Source organism: Coregonus lavaretus (genome assembly GCF_964263955.1).
Source record: "Coregonus lavaretus genome assembly, chromosome: 30".
In the NCBI taxonomy this organism is placed as follows: domain Eukaryota; kingdom Metazoa; phylum Chordata; class Actinopteri; order Salmoniformes; family Salmonidae; genus Coregonus; species Coregonus lavaretus.
This window is the reverse complement of record NC_140017.1, coordinates 32,103,780-32,121,292: the sequence shown is the minus strand read 5'-3', so window position 1 is coordinate 32,121,292 and position 17,513 is coordinate 32,103,780. Positions and strand designations below refer to the sequence as shown.

At 46.6% G+C, this 17,513-nt stretch overlaps 1 pseudogene across 1 annotated transcript; it reads left to right on the top strand.

Moving 5' to 3' along the window:
* The first annotated feature begins 121 nt into the window (after nt 1-121).
* On the top strand, nt 122-8,392 carry LOC311106208 (alkaline phosphatase, tissue-nonspecific isozyme-like; annotated as a pseudogene). Its single transcript has 10 exons — nt 122-242; nt 457-572; nt 886-1,054; nt 1,732-1,832; nt 1,897-2,192; nt 2,236-2,282; nt 2,620-2,754; nt 3,588-3,779; nt 7,828-7,944; nt 8,147-8,392. The product of its transcript is annotated as an alkaline phosphatase, tissue-nonspecific isozyme-like (transcript).
* The last annotated feature ends 9,121 nt before the right edge of the window (nt 8,393-17,513 follow it).

The window sequence follows — 17,513 nt, the reverse complement described above, 5'->3', positions numbered from 1 at the left end:
CTCTCTCTCTCTCTCTCTCTCAGCTCAAAGTAGATTATATAAAATAGTGAAAACATTTGCATATTGAGAGCTAGAGGAGTTCTGATAAGTGTGATTTTTGATAAGTGTGTGTGTCTCTGCTCCAGTTGAGGAGGAGAACCCAGAGTTCTGGAGGGCCCAGGGTGTCAAAGCTTTGCAGGCGGCACTGAACAGGAAGTTGAACACCAATGTGGCCAGAAACATCATGCTCTACCTGGGTGACGGTGCGTGACCAATCACCGTCCAAACCTCACGTCAGTGGTGTAAGCAATGTAAATATGAACATTAAAGAAAATTCGAACAACGTATGCAAATCTTGCATAACAAATACAATGAGTGAAACTCATCCGAAACCTCCTTTCCAGCCTATTCTAATTCACCAGTTACAGTCCAGTTCAACCCTAGTGTGATGCATTTCTCTGTGCCATTTTCCCCAAGGTATGGGCATTACCACCATCACAGCAGCTCGAATCCTCAAGGGCCAGATGCACAAGCAGTCTGGAGAGGAGACGGTCATGACCATGGACACTTTCCCCCATGCAGGCCTCCTCAAGGTTCACACAAACACACACACACACACAAACAAACAAACTTCAGATACCACATTATCATGCACAGAGATACCCATAGAGATTACACTTTGTTTGATGTGCAGCTGCAACCATGGGTACCTCTCTCAGAGGAAGAGATTGTCTGTTGTGTATTGATGTGTATAATGATGTATGTATGAGGTGCAAGCTCATGCGTACATATGTGTACTGTGTACTTATGCATACATGTTTGATGTCCTGATGCAGGTGTGTACAGTTTACTAATGTATATTCCTTTCTATCCCTTAATGTATGCATGTACTGTCTGTGTGTGCAGACGTATAGTGTTGACTTCCAGATCCCTGACAGTTCATCCACAGCCTACCTCTGTGGTGTTAAGACCAACCTGAACACGGTCGGGGTGAATGCTGCAGCACGCAACGGAATCTGCAAGACCCAGAAGGGCAACGAGGTCACCTCCATTCTCAAGTGGGCCAAAGATGCTGGTAGGAACCATATCTCTGCCCAACTTCCCACATCACTAGGGCCCTGAGTTTGTCCTGATCCTGTTGCCTTACCAGGAAAACCTTACAGCCGATAACTAGGGTCCAGAGTTTTTCCTGGACAGGTTATATAATCAGGTGGGTGTTAGATACCGATACCAAGCACTAATAAACAAGAGAGAGATAACAGTTGGCTAGATGTACAGTTGTGTCCATCAGGACCATCTATATCTGGAGTCTGGGCCCTCTGGCTTGTCTGGTGATCAGGTGTTGTGGTCTGGTGTAATACTGTGCTGCTGATGGAGGCAGGTGAATGTTACCTTTACTGTTATCAGGTGCCCTTATCACCAACATATCATAACTCACAACTCCACAGCCCTGACCCCTCCACCCAGGCTGGGGGTGGGGGGGGGGGAGAGGGAGGGAGAGAGAGACTATGCTCATAGTAAATGTACATATTCTAATTTCAATGCTGTATAATGTGATAGCTGACACACAAACACAGCCACATGGCTATATCATACATTAAATATACAGTAAGTATTAAAACCAAGGGTGATTATTTTGATAGTGGACAAGATTTGACAGAAAACCTCCTTCCTTCATGACTTCCTCCTCTCCCACCCTCCTTATTTCCTTACCTCTCACTCTTCCTCCTTCCCTCCCTCATTCCCTCATAGGTAAATCCGTTGGCATCGTCACGACAACGCGGGTCCAGCATGCCACTCCTGCCGCAACCTATGCCCACAGTGCCAGCAGGAGGTGGTACAGCGATGCAGACGTGCCAGCAGGAAGTGGTACAGCGATGCAGACGTGCCAGCAGGAAGTGGTACAGCGATGCAGACGTGCCCGCCTCCGCCAAGAAAGAAGGATGCACAGACATCACCTCTCAGCTCCTCAACAACACTGACATTGATGTGAGCAGCCAGAACCCCTCAGAGGTTCTGGTACCCCAGAGACATGGCCTCCAGTACCCCAGAGACATGGCCTCCAGTACCACAGAGACATGGCCTCCAGTGGCAAGAGACAAGATGGACGCCACCTCATCTGACTGGCAGAAGATGAAAGGTAGAGAAAAACTATCCAACAACAAATTGACACACAACATTGGTTACATTCAGGCACAAATTTGCCTAAAGAGGTGTATTCAGACCGCCCCTTTCTCTCGCTCTTTCTCTGTGTGTTTGTGACTTTGACGCTGTGGACCCTGACACCACTGACTACCTTATGGGTGACTACTCTCCCTGCTCTGCTCTCTTCCTGCAGTACAGGATTGTAGTATTCTGGAAAGCTGTGTATTTGAAGGTCACAACAAACATTACTGCTGATGCATATCAATAGACACTGGGGTGTCCTTGGTGCTTTCTTGCACTTTGTAATAGAGTACCTCATCCTGCCTTATCTATTCTTACATCACAGTCTACATATATGTATTGTGAACATTGACTAAGATGATGCTGACCCATTTTATCACATTTTCACGGGCTAAAGTGCATTGAGTACGATCTCACTCTTCTACATAAAAAAAAATGTTTCTTACCTTACCTGATCAACTCTGTTCCCTGCAGCCCTGTTTGAGCCTGGGGACCTGCGCTTTGACGTGGAGAGAGACCCCACCATGGACCCGTCCATCGCTGAGACCACAGAAAAGGCCATACACGTACTCAACAAAAACCCCAAGAGATTCTTTCTCCTGGTGGAAGGTGAGCAAAGGGTTAACCAAGCTGTCAGTCAATGAATCCATCAATTAACCCAATCCCAAGAGGTTCCTCCTTAAAATAGGTGCACGGTTGTTTGTTAAAATAGAATCAATCTATTAATCGAATAATCACACCACTTGCTTATATAATTGAACACCAAGATGCATTGATTTCAAAGTGTGTGTAACCTTATTTTTGTATCTTGAGTCAATATAGAGGTTAGTTAGTTGTGGTGCTGATGCTCTGCATGCCTCTCAGCAAGACAGTTTGGGACTGCAGTGCACTACATGTATCTGCAGACTGTAGTAGGATCTGCATGTGTTTGCCGCAGTGTGAGGAGGGGAAACATTATGTTGTGATGCGACATATTACTGTTCCACAGCGGTGGCTCTTGGACCCAGGCCCTCATCCATCCTACCTTCAATCTGAGGCACCACCCTGGGACCTGATTGTTCTGTTGAGCATCTTGTATCTTCAACAATGGGTTTTAAATAACACATCGCAGCAGGCTTTAAATAGAGCTGGGCATATGGTGCACCGTACCCTCTCCTCCTGCTCCCTGGGGACCCAACATATTAGCCCAACTTCTCTCCACTTTCTGACTGCACTGATGAGGAGAAGAGGAGCTCGTGGGTTTTACTTGGCTAAGTTACACTTGTAGTAGTGTCATTTCAACTTTATTTCAACGTTACTCCTTGTCCCTTACACACAGACCTAGGGTCAGCTTACCTTCCCCCAATCTTAACCTTAAATCATTAGAGATGACACCACAATACTGAGCTTAGATCAGGGTTTATGGGTAACTTCATCCTTCTCTTTCTCTCTCTGTGTGTCAGGTGGGCGTATCGACCAGGGCCACCATGCCAGCAGAGCCTCCATGGCGTTGCACGAGACGGTTGCCTTTGACAACGCTGTCGCCAAGGGCCTGGAGCTGACCAATGAGGAGGAGACGCTCACCCTGGTGACAGCTGACCACTCCCACGCCTTCACCTTCAACGGATACCACTTCAGAGGGCAAAGCATTCTGGGTAAGCAACGACCTCACAGAAACAACTTTCTGCATGGATTATGGTTGATGTTTCCCCCATAGAGTTAGAGTTGGTTATTGTAGTCCTCATTCTGATTATAGGGCTTTTCCACTACAGTGTTTCTATAATTAAAGTGATGCTTGGTCAACTGTTTTCAGTGGTTCCATGATTAGATGTTTGGGTCAGGTCATGCTAAATGTATGAAATTATCAATAGTCATGTTGCATTGGTTTAGTAATGCGCTTATGTAGTGAAGCAGTAAGAATCTCTCCCCCCTTTACATACAAAAACACACCTCTCCTCTGTGGACAGGACGTCCTCATTCTGCCACCTCTCCCCCCACCTTCCTGCTCTGCACCCAGGGTTGCCATGTTTGCAGTTTTCTGACCAAATTGTGATACTTTGAAACTGACTACTTGGGCTACTTCTAAATTGCAACATATTAACGCGCTAGAACTGATATAACGGTGACAAAGCATTGGAAAACAACTTTAGGCGCACTACAGCTCTTTAGATAAATTTGCTCAGAGGTGGTTTAAAGTAAACTGCATTCTAATGTCGAATTTTCTTATGGAAAACCATGTCAAGTGAGGGTTTTACTCATGCTCAGTTCAAGGGTCTGGAGTGCTGCGCAAGTGGACATTTGAAATGGAAGTTATGGAACTCCCTCGCGTGCTTCTGTTATGGGAAAAAGTCCACAATGAAAATGACAATAAATGTGGCGAATGATATGGTACATTTTGCATCTGTTGGCCATCAAGTAGGCTATTAATTTCTATGCCATTGTAGGCTACTGTAGCCTACCATTTGATACAATAAATATATTGAAATGACGATATCACTGGAGTCATTGCAAATCAATTTGCCACTTGTGTAGCCTACCTGGAGCTGGCACACAGATGTAATAAATAGCCTATAACTCAGTGTGTTGTTGTAGCCTTGTGTTATTATGCAATTATTAATGGCCCTGTTTAGTTCATTAAATTGAAAATTGTCAAATGTGATCATGGTCACAGCTGTATCGCAAATGTATAATGCTCCACATGTAATGTCACGCCCTGACTCTGGGGACTCTTATTTGTTGAGTCAGGGTGTGATTTTCTATGTGGTGTAGATCTATGTTTATAGTCTAGTATGTCTAGATCTATGTTGGCCGGTGTGGTTCCCAATCAGAGGCAGCTGTCGCTCGTTGTCTCTGATTGGGGACCATACTTAGGCAGCCTACTGGCACTAGTGGGTGGTGGGATCTTGTTCCGTGTGAGGTATGTTGTTTGTGTCTACCTTGGACTTCACGTTTCGTTTCGTTTATTGTTTTGTCAAGTGTTTATTAAGTTTAAATAAACATGTATGCATATCACGCTGCGCCTTGGTCTGACCCGTCTATGAACGAACGTGACAGAAGATCCCACCAAACGAGGACCAAGCAGCGTGCCCAGGCGGAGAGAGTAGCCATGTCACAGGTGGGCAATTTGTGGTCATGGGAAGAGATATTTGCAGGGAAAGGACCATGGGCTAAGGTAGATGCAACGGCAACACGGAGGAGGCCGGTCGAGGAGGAAGCCAGAGAAGCAGCCCCAATAAAAAATTTTGGGGGGGGCACACGGGGTGGTTGGCGGAGCCTAGGGTTAGAGCAGAGCCAACTCCCCGTACTCACGCGAGGAAGCGTATGACTGGGCAAGCTCCGTGTTATGCGGAGCTACGTACTGTGTCGCCAGTGCGCCGGCACAGTCCTGTACGTCCTGTGCTTGCACCACGCACGTGCCGTGCGAAGATGGGCTTTCAGCCAGGACGGGGTGTGCCGGCTCAACGCTCCTGGTCTCCAGTACGCCTCCTCGGTCCCGCATATCCTGCGCCAGTTCTACGAACTGTATCGCCAGTGCGCGTGCACAGCCCAGTACGTCCTGTGCTGATGCCTCACACATACTTTGCGGAAGTAGGCATTCAGCCAGGACGGGTTGTGCCAGCTCTCCGCTCCAGACCTCCAGTCCGCCTCCACATTCCGGCCCGGCCTGTTCCTGCTTCTCGCACCAAACCAGTGGTGCGTGTTCCCAGCCCGGCCTGGCCTGTTCCTGCTCCTCGCATCAACCTAGTGGTGCGCGTCGCCAGTCCGGCCCGGCCTGTTCCTGCTCCTCGCACCAAACCAGTGGTGTGTGTTCCCAGCCCGGCCCAGCCTGTTCCTGCTCCTCGCACCAAACCAGTGGTGCGCGTCGCCAGCCCGGCCCGGCCTGTTCCTGCTCCTCGCACCAAGCCAGTGGTGCGCGTCACCAGCCCGGCCTGTTCCTGCTCCTCGCACCAGACCAGTGGTGAGTGTGTCCAGTCCGGCACGGCCCGTGCCCGTTCCACCGGTGCCTGGTCCGGCACCAGTCAGCAACTCCAGTCCGGAGCCAGAGCAGTCCGCTCCAGCGGTGCCTGATCCAGCTCCGGTCAGCTGCTCCACTCCGGAGCCAGAGCAGTCCACTCCACCAGGGTCCAGTCCAGCTCCGGTCAGCGGCTCCACTCCGGAGCCAGAGCAGTCCGCTCCACCGGTGCCTGATCCAGTTCCGGTCAGCGGCTCCACTCCGGAGCCAGAGCAGTCCGCTCCACCGGGGTCCAGTCTAGATCCGGTCAGCGGCTCCACTCCGGAGCCAGAGTAGTCCGCTCCACCGGTGCCCAGTCCAGCTCCGGTCAGCGGCTCCAGTCCAGACCCAGACGTCAGCCCCTCTCCAGGTTCGGGGTCTCCCACACCAGGGTCCAGACAGGGCTTGGAGTATTGTGGGAGGAAGGAGAGGGGAAGCAGCGCGCCGAGGTCCAGACCAGACCAGGGGTGCAACAGGGAGGCGGAGAATAGGTGGTTGTCATGCCCGGAGCCGGATCCGCCTCCGAGGCGGAATGCCCATCCGGCCCCTACCCTGTTAAGTAAAGGTTGTGCGGTCGGAGTCCACACCTTTGGGGGGGGGGTACTGTCACGCCCTGACTCTGGGGACTCTTATTTGTTGAGTCAGGGTGTGATTTTCTATGTGGTGTAGATCTATGTTTATAGTCTAGTAATTCTAGATCTATGTTGGCCGGTGTGGTTCCCAATCAGAGGCAGCTGTCGCTCGTTGTCTCTGATTGGGGTCCATACTTAGGCAGCCTATTGGCACTAGTGGGTGGTGGGATCTTGTTCCGTGTAAGGTATGTTGTTTGTGTCTACCTTGGACTTCACGTTTCGTTTCGTTTATTGTTTTGTCGAGTGTTTATTAAGTTTAAATAAACATGTATGCATATCACACTGCGCCTTGGTCTGACCCGTCTATGAACGAACGTGACATGTAATGTCAGTTTCATTGTGGACTTTTCCCTGAAATGAGATGTTGGCCTATAAGGGGCTATAGGCTGCCTGCATCTAGCTCAGCAAACCATGGCAAAGTTGAATGGCAATTAGAAACCCAGATTTTAGTCAGTAGCCTATGCCTATTGAAATTACAAGTCAATCTAGCAAATAGGCCATTTATAACGGTTTGTAGTCTTAACATCTGACACATAATAACGGCACAATTGCAGGAAAATAGCCTAACATTCGTTTTTTGCACAGAGACCCTGTCTGCACCCCTCACAGCTGTGATGACCTCAGAGGTGGTGGTGGTGTGCTCCACTAGACTGCCTCAGCCTCCGTCTGGGAGATGCCACTGGCACTTTGACATTTCCTCTCCCCTGCAATTACAAAGGAAAACAAACAGCTTAGATCTCTCTCTCTCCTTCCCTCCCTCCCTCCCCTCTCTGCCTCTCCCTCCCTCCATCACTCCCTCTCTGTGGCTCCCCATTGTTCAGTCCTCTCTCCCTCTCCCTCTCTCTCTCTCTCGCTCTCTCTCTCTGTGGCTCTCCAGTGGTCCAGCCTCCCAGATCTTGGTGATTAATGCAGTAGTGAAACACTAAGCAGTTCATCAGTAGGGGCTGGAGAGTCTAGTACCTCATCTGGCGACTCAACATCCTGCTCGACCCCTAGCTCCCTCGGGACACGCTCCTCTCTCACTGTGTGTGTGTGAGACCTTTAAATTGTGATTAGCCCTGCTGTGGATCTCTCTCACAGGGAAATCTCCTCTGTATGGGAAGGATATGCTGCCTTACACAACCCTAATGTATGGAAACGGCCCTGGATACAAAGTCGTAGACAACAAGCGCCCTGACATCCGTAAAGTGGACACAAGTAAGAAACCAAAACTATCTTCTGTTCTTGTATAGCTTTCCTCTCTGTACTCTCCTCCCTTCTCCTGTGACCTTCTTGATAAATATCACTCCTGCTGCATGTTTATCTCTCCAGTCCATATTCACAGATGTATTAACCATTTACATATGTATTCACCTCTCTCCTCTCACCTCTCACCTCCCCCTCTCTTTCTCTTGGTCAGAGTCGAAGGACTACGTGCAGCTGTCTGCGGTGCCCCTGGACACTGAGACCCATGGTGGAGAGGATGTGGTGGTGCGGCCCCATGGCCCACCTCTTCCACGGGGTCCAGGAGCAGAGTTACCTGGCCCATGCCATGGCTTACGCTGGCTGTGTGGGACGGGACCTCAGGCACTGTGAAGGTAGACCTCAACACACCAACAGGATCCTCATCACTACTACTGCTGCTAATAAAAAGAATATGGACTAAAAGATGACCGTTCTGCCAACTTTGTCTTCATTTCAGCTCTGAGTCAATAATAACACATTGGTTAGTTAGAGAAAAGTGCTGTAGGTCTGTCTGTTTAGCGGTGTGAGGAAACCATAGAAGGATTAGGATTGGGGAATGACTAGTTCCCTCCTGGCGGCCAAAGCTGTTTGATCTCCTATTCTAATATCTGCATCGCTAATTGAGGATCGAGGGCGGCAAGTGTTTGATGACATTACTACAGCAGGCCATTAATAATGCACAATATTTAAAGATCACCTATTTCCGTCCAATAATGACAGATTATGGTAATTATTTTGTACAGCTGTTGCAGAATTTGGTTATTACGAGTGACATGACCCTCCTTGCACCCAATTTTCTCTTATTTTTAAAGCATCGGGTCATCATTCCCTTGTAGTTGTAGACACCCTTCAAACTATTGACATTGTATTTATGTGTAATTGTATAATCCACAATGAGCGTAGGCTACTTGTCGAGCAAATAAGAGGACCACAATGAAAATAAATGTAGACTACTTGTGTGTTTTGTGTAGCCTTTCCTCAGCCTAGCCAATTCATCAAGCTTATTAGTTGGATCTTTGAGCATTTAATTGAGCATTGTGGTCTTCTGTAGCTCAGCTGGTAGAGCACGGCGCTTGTAACGCCAAGGTAGTGGGTTCGATCCCCGGGACCACCCATACACAGAAATGTATGCACGCATGACTGTAAGTCGCTTTGGATAAAAGCGTCTGCTAAATGGCATATTATTATTATTAATTGATTTGCAATATAGTTTAACCTCTACGGGATCGGTGTCCCATATACAGACTCAATGCATGGCTCACCTAGTCTCAACCTGCTTCCAAACAGCAGTACAGGGGAAGGGGGGGGGGAGGGGTAATGCACCAAATGTAACTATTGAACGGCCATGCATGTCCCCATCTGTAGCCTATTGGCTGTCTTGACTGAGTCTGCTTCTGGCACCAATAACATCCCTTCTCCATCTATAGCAGCTCCTTTATTGGTCACTAAGCAGGATGTTACAGTTTAGCACCAGCTTTATGTCTAACTATCTATACCTTTCAGTGCCAATACGACTGTGATGACAATTTGTAAGTCGCTCTGGATAAGAGCGTCTGCTAAATGACGAAAATGTAAATGTAAATGTAATACGGGACGGTTGAGCTAACGTGCGCTAATGTGATTAGCATGACTGCTGTAAGTAACAGCAAACTTTCCAGGACATAGACATGTGTTATTTGGGCAGAAAGCTTAAATTCTTGTTAATCTAACTGCACTGTCCAATTTACAGTAGCTATTACAGTGAAAAAATACCATGCTATTGTTTGAGGCAACTGGTTTGATACATTACATTTAGATTTTAGTCATTTAGCAGACGCTCTTATCCAGAGCTACATTCACCTCTGAAGGTAAATAATGTACTTACATTCAATAATCTTGCTCTGATTTGTCATCCTAAGGGTCCCAGAGATAAGTTGTAGCATAGTTTTGTTTGATAAAATCCACTTTTATATTCAAATGTAGGAACTGGGTTCTACAGTTTGAACCCCTGCTGTCTCTGGCTCCACACCCACCTCGCCAGGCCATCTAGATGTGTGAAAGTTAGTGTATAAGCTAATGATCCATCATGTATGACATTCCTGGGAGTGTGTAAACTTACATTTTGTATTACCATATCATTTTTGTATGTTCTCTATAGTTATGTACTTGAAAATGTATCAATTAACCAATTCGGCAGACTTGGTACAAAATAGTCCAGTATTGCAATGCTTCACTGGATCAATCTGAAACTTTGCACACACACACACTGCTGATATAGGTTCAAACCTCATCAACAGAATTGAGCCCTGTGGGCCCTGGTCAAAAATATAGCACTATAGAGGGAATAAGGTGACATTTGGGATGCAGACATATTTTATAAGTGAGGGAGCTAGCTTGTCACAATCAACTAAGAATTACGATTGAATCCTAATGGATTTGTAGAGGTGTAATTGTCTAGAACTCTGTTCTCTCTTGGTGACTTTTAGTTGACCTTTAGTTCACCCCTGTATGCTCCTCTGATAAGAGCACAGAACGCCGCAGCCCGTCTGGTGTTCGACCTTCCCAAGTTCTCTCGTCACCCTGCTCCTCCGCACACTCCACTGGCTTCCAGTTGAGGCTTGCATCTACTACAAGACCATGGTGCTTGCCTACGGCGTTCATCCACCTCTGGCCTGCTAGCTCCCCTACCTCTACAGAAGCACAGTTCCCGCTCAGCCCAGTCAAAGCTATTTGCTGCTCTGGCACCCCAATGGTGGAACAAGCTCCCCCACGACGCCAGGACAGCGGAGTCACTGACCACCTTCCGGAGACACTTGAAACCCTACCTCTCTTTAAAGAATACCTGGAATAGTATAAAGTCATCCTTCTACCCCCCCCCCCCCCCCCCCCATAAAAAAGAAAAGAAGAAGAAAAAGTGGTTGTCCCACTTGCTATCATAAGTTGAATGCACCAATTTGTAAGTCGCTCTGGATAAGAGCGTCTGCTAAATGATGTAAATGTAAATGTAATACAGCAGTGGCCCAAATCTAAATTGCGCCTAAACTGCAATATTGTATTGTGGCATTTGTCTTGCATTTCAAAGAAGATGGAACAAAAAATACGCATGTTTTTTTGTTTGTATTATCTTTTACCAGATCTAATGTGTTACATTCTCCTACATTAATTTCACATTTCCACAAACGTCAAAGCGTTTCCTTTGAAATGGTATCAAGAATATGCATATCCTTGCTTCAGGTCCTGAGCTACAGGCAGTTAGAATTGGGTATGTCATTTTAGGCGAAAATTGAAAAAAAGTGTCCGGTCCTTAAGAGGTTAAGCAAATCAATTATGTGCGTCTGGCTTAATGCCTTATCACTCCTCTGCACCGCGCAACAGGCCTTCTCTCAACTCAGGTGTTGTTACACAATACGGCCTTTTGGTGCCGCTAGAACACAAAGAAATCAGCTCTGCGGCGTGTTGTGTGTGATAACTTCAGGTTTCTGCAAATATTATATGTTACGAAATCGAGACAGATTGTTCAACGGTGGGTGTATGGTATTGGACAGGTAGGAAAATAGGTATCAAAGGAGGGTGAAGGGGGTATAGAGGGGGAAAAATACACAATGAGAGTCTACACTCAAAAAAATTATGGGTTCAACAAGGGTTCTTCTAAGTTCCTTGAAGAACCTTCGGGTTCTTGGCAGTGAAAAATGCCCACAAAAGGTTATTCCAAGAACCCCATAGGAGGTTGGGTTAATCGAGGAACCTCTTTAGTTCTTGGGGGTTCTTGCAGGAACCTCACTGCCCAACTGAAATATTTTGATTTGAATTTGAGAAGACAGCAGGTGCAGGCACTTAACTGAAAAATTGAAAGATCTCAATTTAAGGTAAGGTTTCTCCTTTTATGATCAAAAATTATATTGTTTTATGATGATACCATCTATCTTTTCATATTTGTGCAAATGGCTGAGTTATTTGAAATGTTCTCCCTTTTAAAAAATTCTGAAAATGGACACAATTCAATGGATATGAATCAACAAAGAGGTAAGAATATGTTGAAGGATGTAGCTGCTTTGGGCACAGATGACTGAACTGCTCACTTATTTGTGTGTCTGTGCCTGCAGGTATACTGACGAGGAGGCACACAAAGGTATATACAATTGGTATTGGTTTGTCTCATAATGTTATGCAGATCACATGCATCATCTACAATTCATTTGAATGAATGGTTTCTCTAAAACCTTATAGGACTCAGTCACAGCAGCCATCTTCCTCCCCCCTGACCTCTTCAGTGAAGATCCCAGAGGCCTCTACATTATGTGTCATGGGCCTCTCACTCCACCGGGTTACCACCTTAATTTTCTTCCACTCTGCTCACCACTCTCTCTACTCAGCCTAACTAGCTCCACCTGTCCCTGCTCTGCTCTGCTCTAATTACTCTGCCAGCTGCGCTGCATTACCCACTACCTCTCCCAGTATTTAAGGCCCTGTCTTTCAGCTCTCCGGTGTCAGATCGTCTGCAAACCTCACACCCGGAACCTGTTTGCTCGCGCTTCTGGCTCACCCTGGTTTTGTGACCCCGGACCTGCCTGATTTTTGGATACTCTTCTGCCCCAGGAGATCCAGACCTGCTTCTGCCTTTACGACTCCTGACTACTCTTCAATCCCGGTAACTCTGACCAGCCTTCTGCCTTGCTACTACGTATTTTGGATTTCCCTTGAACTGTACTGCTGCCTTGTTTCATTCCGCCCTGTTGTGTCTGTGTCTCCCCCCCCCCAGGACTTCTGGACCACCCACCACCGGCTTCATAGGACGCATCGCTGCCACTGGGGGGGGCACAGACCCAGCACATTGGACGGGATCCCTGTTACCCCTGGAGCCTTCATTCACTCCCTACTTCCCTTTTCCCTTAAGTTTTAATAAACTTTCTGGTGTGACGCAATTGTGGTCCTCTGGTCGTCTGTCTGAACCGTGACATTATGGACAAGGTATATATGTCTATGAAAACCGTTGTCAAAAGTGAAGTTTTTTCATTCACATAATTTTTACCACAAAAACCAAGATATGAATACTGTCCTGTGCACGTTTTGTTAATCATCTGTATAATTATATGTTTTTTTGTATGCATAACCTTCACCCTCCCTACACCTCTGAATATAACAGGAAACCTATTTGATCACGATGCACTGCAAAATCATTCTGGCTATGGATAGCCTACAGAGGACATTAACACGCCAGAGGATATACCTATTGGACTTTGGGCTGGGAGTGTACTTCATATTTCGATTTTTTAAATTCTGCTTTGCCACTAAAATCATATTATAAACTGGGTGGTTCAAGACCTGAATGCTGATTGACAAAACATTAATTTGTACTGCTCTAATTACAGCGGTGCTTTCATCCTATCAATAGGCCTACTTTAGCATAGGCATAGCTTGCCACAGATCTGAGTATGTATGCCTATTTTGACTCTTTGCTCAATCCCACCGCACCATGTTGGAACTGCAGCGGCACCGCATTCGCCGCCCATAGTGACTCTAAGATAGGTTTCGCTTGGCTAGAGTTAGTGATTTTTATAAACGACCGTAAATGTTTCCTCGCTCTCAGGGCGAGAAGGGCAGAGAGGTAGACCACCACAGCGCGATGCCTAATTAGGCTAGCCATGCACCTGCTGCTGTTGTTGTAGTCATCCTGATAAGTCTATTAGACCCCCTCCAGCAAAGCTTTCCAAATGTCCCTGTACATTTTGTGTGTGTGTGTGTGTGTGCGCGAGAGAGAGAGAGAGGAGGAAGAGAAAAATAGTAGGCCCTATATTAGAGAGACAGCGCGAAAGACCATTACTGTGTCCTCCCTCCCTGCAATGCATGGCTTCTCACATCAATACTTCTGTCCAATACAATATAGTACCACATATGGAGTTTCCTCATTACTCAGGCCAGGCAGGCCTGATTAAATCACTATGGCCTTACAATTGGCGTGGGCCTGTTACTTCACGCTAACCGCTGTCCATGGTCCTGAAATAGTCCAGACCCGAAGGTTATGGCGCCTCACTGCTTTATTTTCTCATTTCCATCGAAATACCACGCATTTATTTAGGTTATTTTTTACTTGGTATTTTTCACCCCTTTAGATCCCTGGTAGGAGCTGCACCTCCTACGAGCGCTTTCCGTGAAAAGATAATGGCAGGCAGGCGCATTAGAAGAAGCAGGTGCGTGGGTCAGCAGCAGCAGCTCGAGCGGGCTATGTTTAGCGTCATGGTGGGCGTTTAAGAGAGAAGAGGAATGGAGATGATACAATGCAGGCCTGCTTTTAAATGCTTTGTGCGCTGCCAAATAGGGCCTATAGGCTAAGCAATATGCAAAGCACATAGCCTAGGTTCCTGCCTTTCTATGGAGTTTTTCCTAGCCACAGTGCTTCTACATCTGCATTGCTCTCTGGGGTTTTAGGCACGGTTTCTGTATAAGCACTTTGTGACAACTGATGTTGTAAAAAGGTCTTTATAAATAAATGTGATTGATTGATAGCCTAACCATGTCTATGCATGGTCTTTACCACCTGCCGGCTGGCCGTAGACCTATTATAGTCTATGTCTTTAACTTTTCACACACTGAATAACAAAATAGGGGGGAGGGGGGTCCTTGTCCATAAGATGTCGGCACAAATACGAGAATAACCTAAATGTACTCCTGATTCCGGATTCTTTCATGAAAAGACTGAAGGGCAGGAAATTATACGTTTTCATCTTTAAAAGCTATGCTTGTAAAATTGTAATCACGCCTTGCATCTTTAACTAGACCCTACCCACAGGAGGTGAGTTAGATCAATTATTTCAGTTTAATAAATTGTAATAAGTTATCTCAGTGGGCTATCAGAGGCCCTCACTGAAATCGCATCTGCTGAGAAATGCAACTTTTAATTGAGAACATCAGTTATTTCTCTCTCCACTTCTAGCCCCTCACCCTTTCTGAAATACGCTGGTACTTACACGGTGACATCCTCCAATCAGATCCCTTTCCGCGTCCAGTAGAGCGAAAGGGGAGGTGGAAACTCGACCTGGTGTATAAAGGTAGTTTTCGCGTGGGATTTTTATACCAATGCAACCTGCAACTCTTCTAGCCAAGGTCGAATGACGCTAGTAGGCTAGAGCTACACGAAGACGCGTGGCGACCCCGTGCTGGTGTGTGGATTTCACTGGAGTGTGAAAACGAGGGGGGAACCCCCACCAGCGGAGCGTGAAGCCAATGCTGCTGCCGCCGCCTCCGAGCCCAAGCAGACGTGCGCTGTCCAGCCACAGTGGTGCTGAAACGCCAGAATCGATCCTTCCCTCAGTGACGTAGGGAGAGAGGGGTTCGGTTAGGCTACAGGAAGATAGATGAATATTGTAATGATAAAACTGTACAAAGACTACACAGAAGCCATATAGAAAATACAGAACTTACAAGAAAGCCAAGCACTAACAAAAAAAAGCAAGTGAAAACGTGGACGAAAGGGTCGGACTTTTCCCCGCCCTCGGCGTCACTCGAGGGGTGTGAGCAGCACGCCGTATCCTTGCGGAACCCAGAGAAGACTCCGGGGAGAGAGAGATTTCAGATCTATAAGGTACGCTCAGGTCTTTTTTGCAGAAGGAAAACAGGTGTAGGTTAGGCTACTCGTCTAAGAACGAAATGGGCTGTGTTGGTTCCAAAACGCCAGTTGGTAAGAGTTCTTCAATTTTGTTGTGATCCTAATAGCACGTCCCAGACAGCCTGATTTCTGCATAAAACGAATGGTGTGAATTTGGTGCTTGTGAAATCTTGTGCACGGAAAATGTAAGAGTCGTTTGTGTATTGAACTAGACTGTAAACCTTTTTTTTATCTTTGAGATGAGAGATTTCTAGATAGACCAGAAATCTGTTGACAATAGTCAATCAGTTGAGAATAGGGAGAGAAGGGAGCTTTCTTCTGGAGGAGCTGCAGGAGATGAGGAGGGAGTGTTCGCATCAAGATGCGGCGAGAGCTGATCTCATAGCTTTTTGGTGGGCGCGCGAGGCAGGAGAGAGTGAAGTGCTTTTCTGCTGTTAAAGGATGCGGAGCTGAAGGTTTTATTTTTGAATGACAAGACTCTTCCGGCCGGCACCATGGTTTTGACTGCATTGACCCAGTTTAGCTGCAAGGTAAGACGGCATATTGCTCTTATCTACGCTTTCTGTCTTGATGTTATCCGGGCTATTCCAAGAGCTATTCCTACAGACATGGCTTTATAGCCGTCATATATCATAAGATCGTTGATTTGACTAAGCTGTAATTAGTCCTTTTTAAGAAATAGGGGGCTACCCTCGTCCGGAAACGCATAATTTAAATAAAATATATCAGTGTGTTGGGGCAAAGGCTACATAGCCCACAGACTGATTTGCTGTTTCCGAGAGACAAGCTTCCTCGGTTGACACCGCAGTTGTTATGTTCTCCGGCTGGTTGGTTACAAGATTCCCCTGTCTGTCTGTCTGTCTCAGTGTCTGTTGCCTAGTCGATGAAGCTCTACGTGCCTTCCAGTCTCCTCTTCACTGGTGTTTCCCACCGATCTGTCCCTCGCTCGGTCTTGGGAATTCATTTGATGGGGCCTTGCAGAAGCGATAAATCACACGCCCCCCACATCCATCCATCAGTGCACGCAGCCATGTAATCACACACACACACCACAGCAAGCGAAATACAATACTGTTAGCAATATAAACAAACCAGGGATGATGTATTTGATATGCCTGTAAATCTGGAAGCCAGGCCCTCTAATTGCCTATCAAGTCATCGCTCCTTCAGACCCTTGTTGATGATAATGGCTTGTAGGCTACTGTGCTATCATCCTCAGAGCGCCTATCAGCACTTGTCAGGACTGTGACATGTCAATGTAATCGTATTGTGCACAGATGACGGATGTCCGCGAGCCTCTCGATACGCGCGGCGGCAGAGACACTGTTGCACAATCTGAAGTCGATAGCTTTTCAATTTGCCGATTGTAAGGAGAAGACAATCGACAAAAATCCTTGGCTATGCCTATAAGATTACAACGCTCTAAATCATATCCTTCCCCCCTAGTTTTCTCTAGGCTACATAGGCTTTAGAATCTTTTTATCTTTTTTTTGTCCTAGCTATATATATATATATTTTTTTTTTTACAGATTGGTCCTCATTGCATTGCTCTATGGACCAGGAACTTGCGCCTTTATGGAATCCTCGAGGTTGCCATGAGACATGATCACATAAGCGATGCGGCTTTGCCTTTGATTGATTCATTTGTTTGAATAGGCCTTATACATTAGGCCTACATGTTGTTTGTGTTGTGGGGCTACTACTGTGATAAAAAAAGGTCATAACCTGATCCATTTCTCATTCCAAAGGCAAGTGAAAATCACTGTTTACTTGGCAGATATTAGACATGTAAATATTGGAATTTAGCTCGGCAGTGGTGCCGGTCGGTAGGCTATTTGTGTTTATTGGTTTGCTAATTCTCACCAACACGATCCCAGCATCAAGTCGATTCGGTCGTCATAGAAACGGGAACTGAGGTGTGTGTCTCTCTCTGTGTGATCCAGGGGGGTAACAGAGGGCG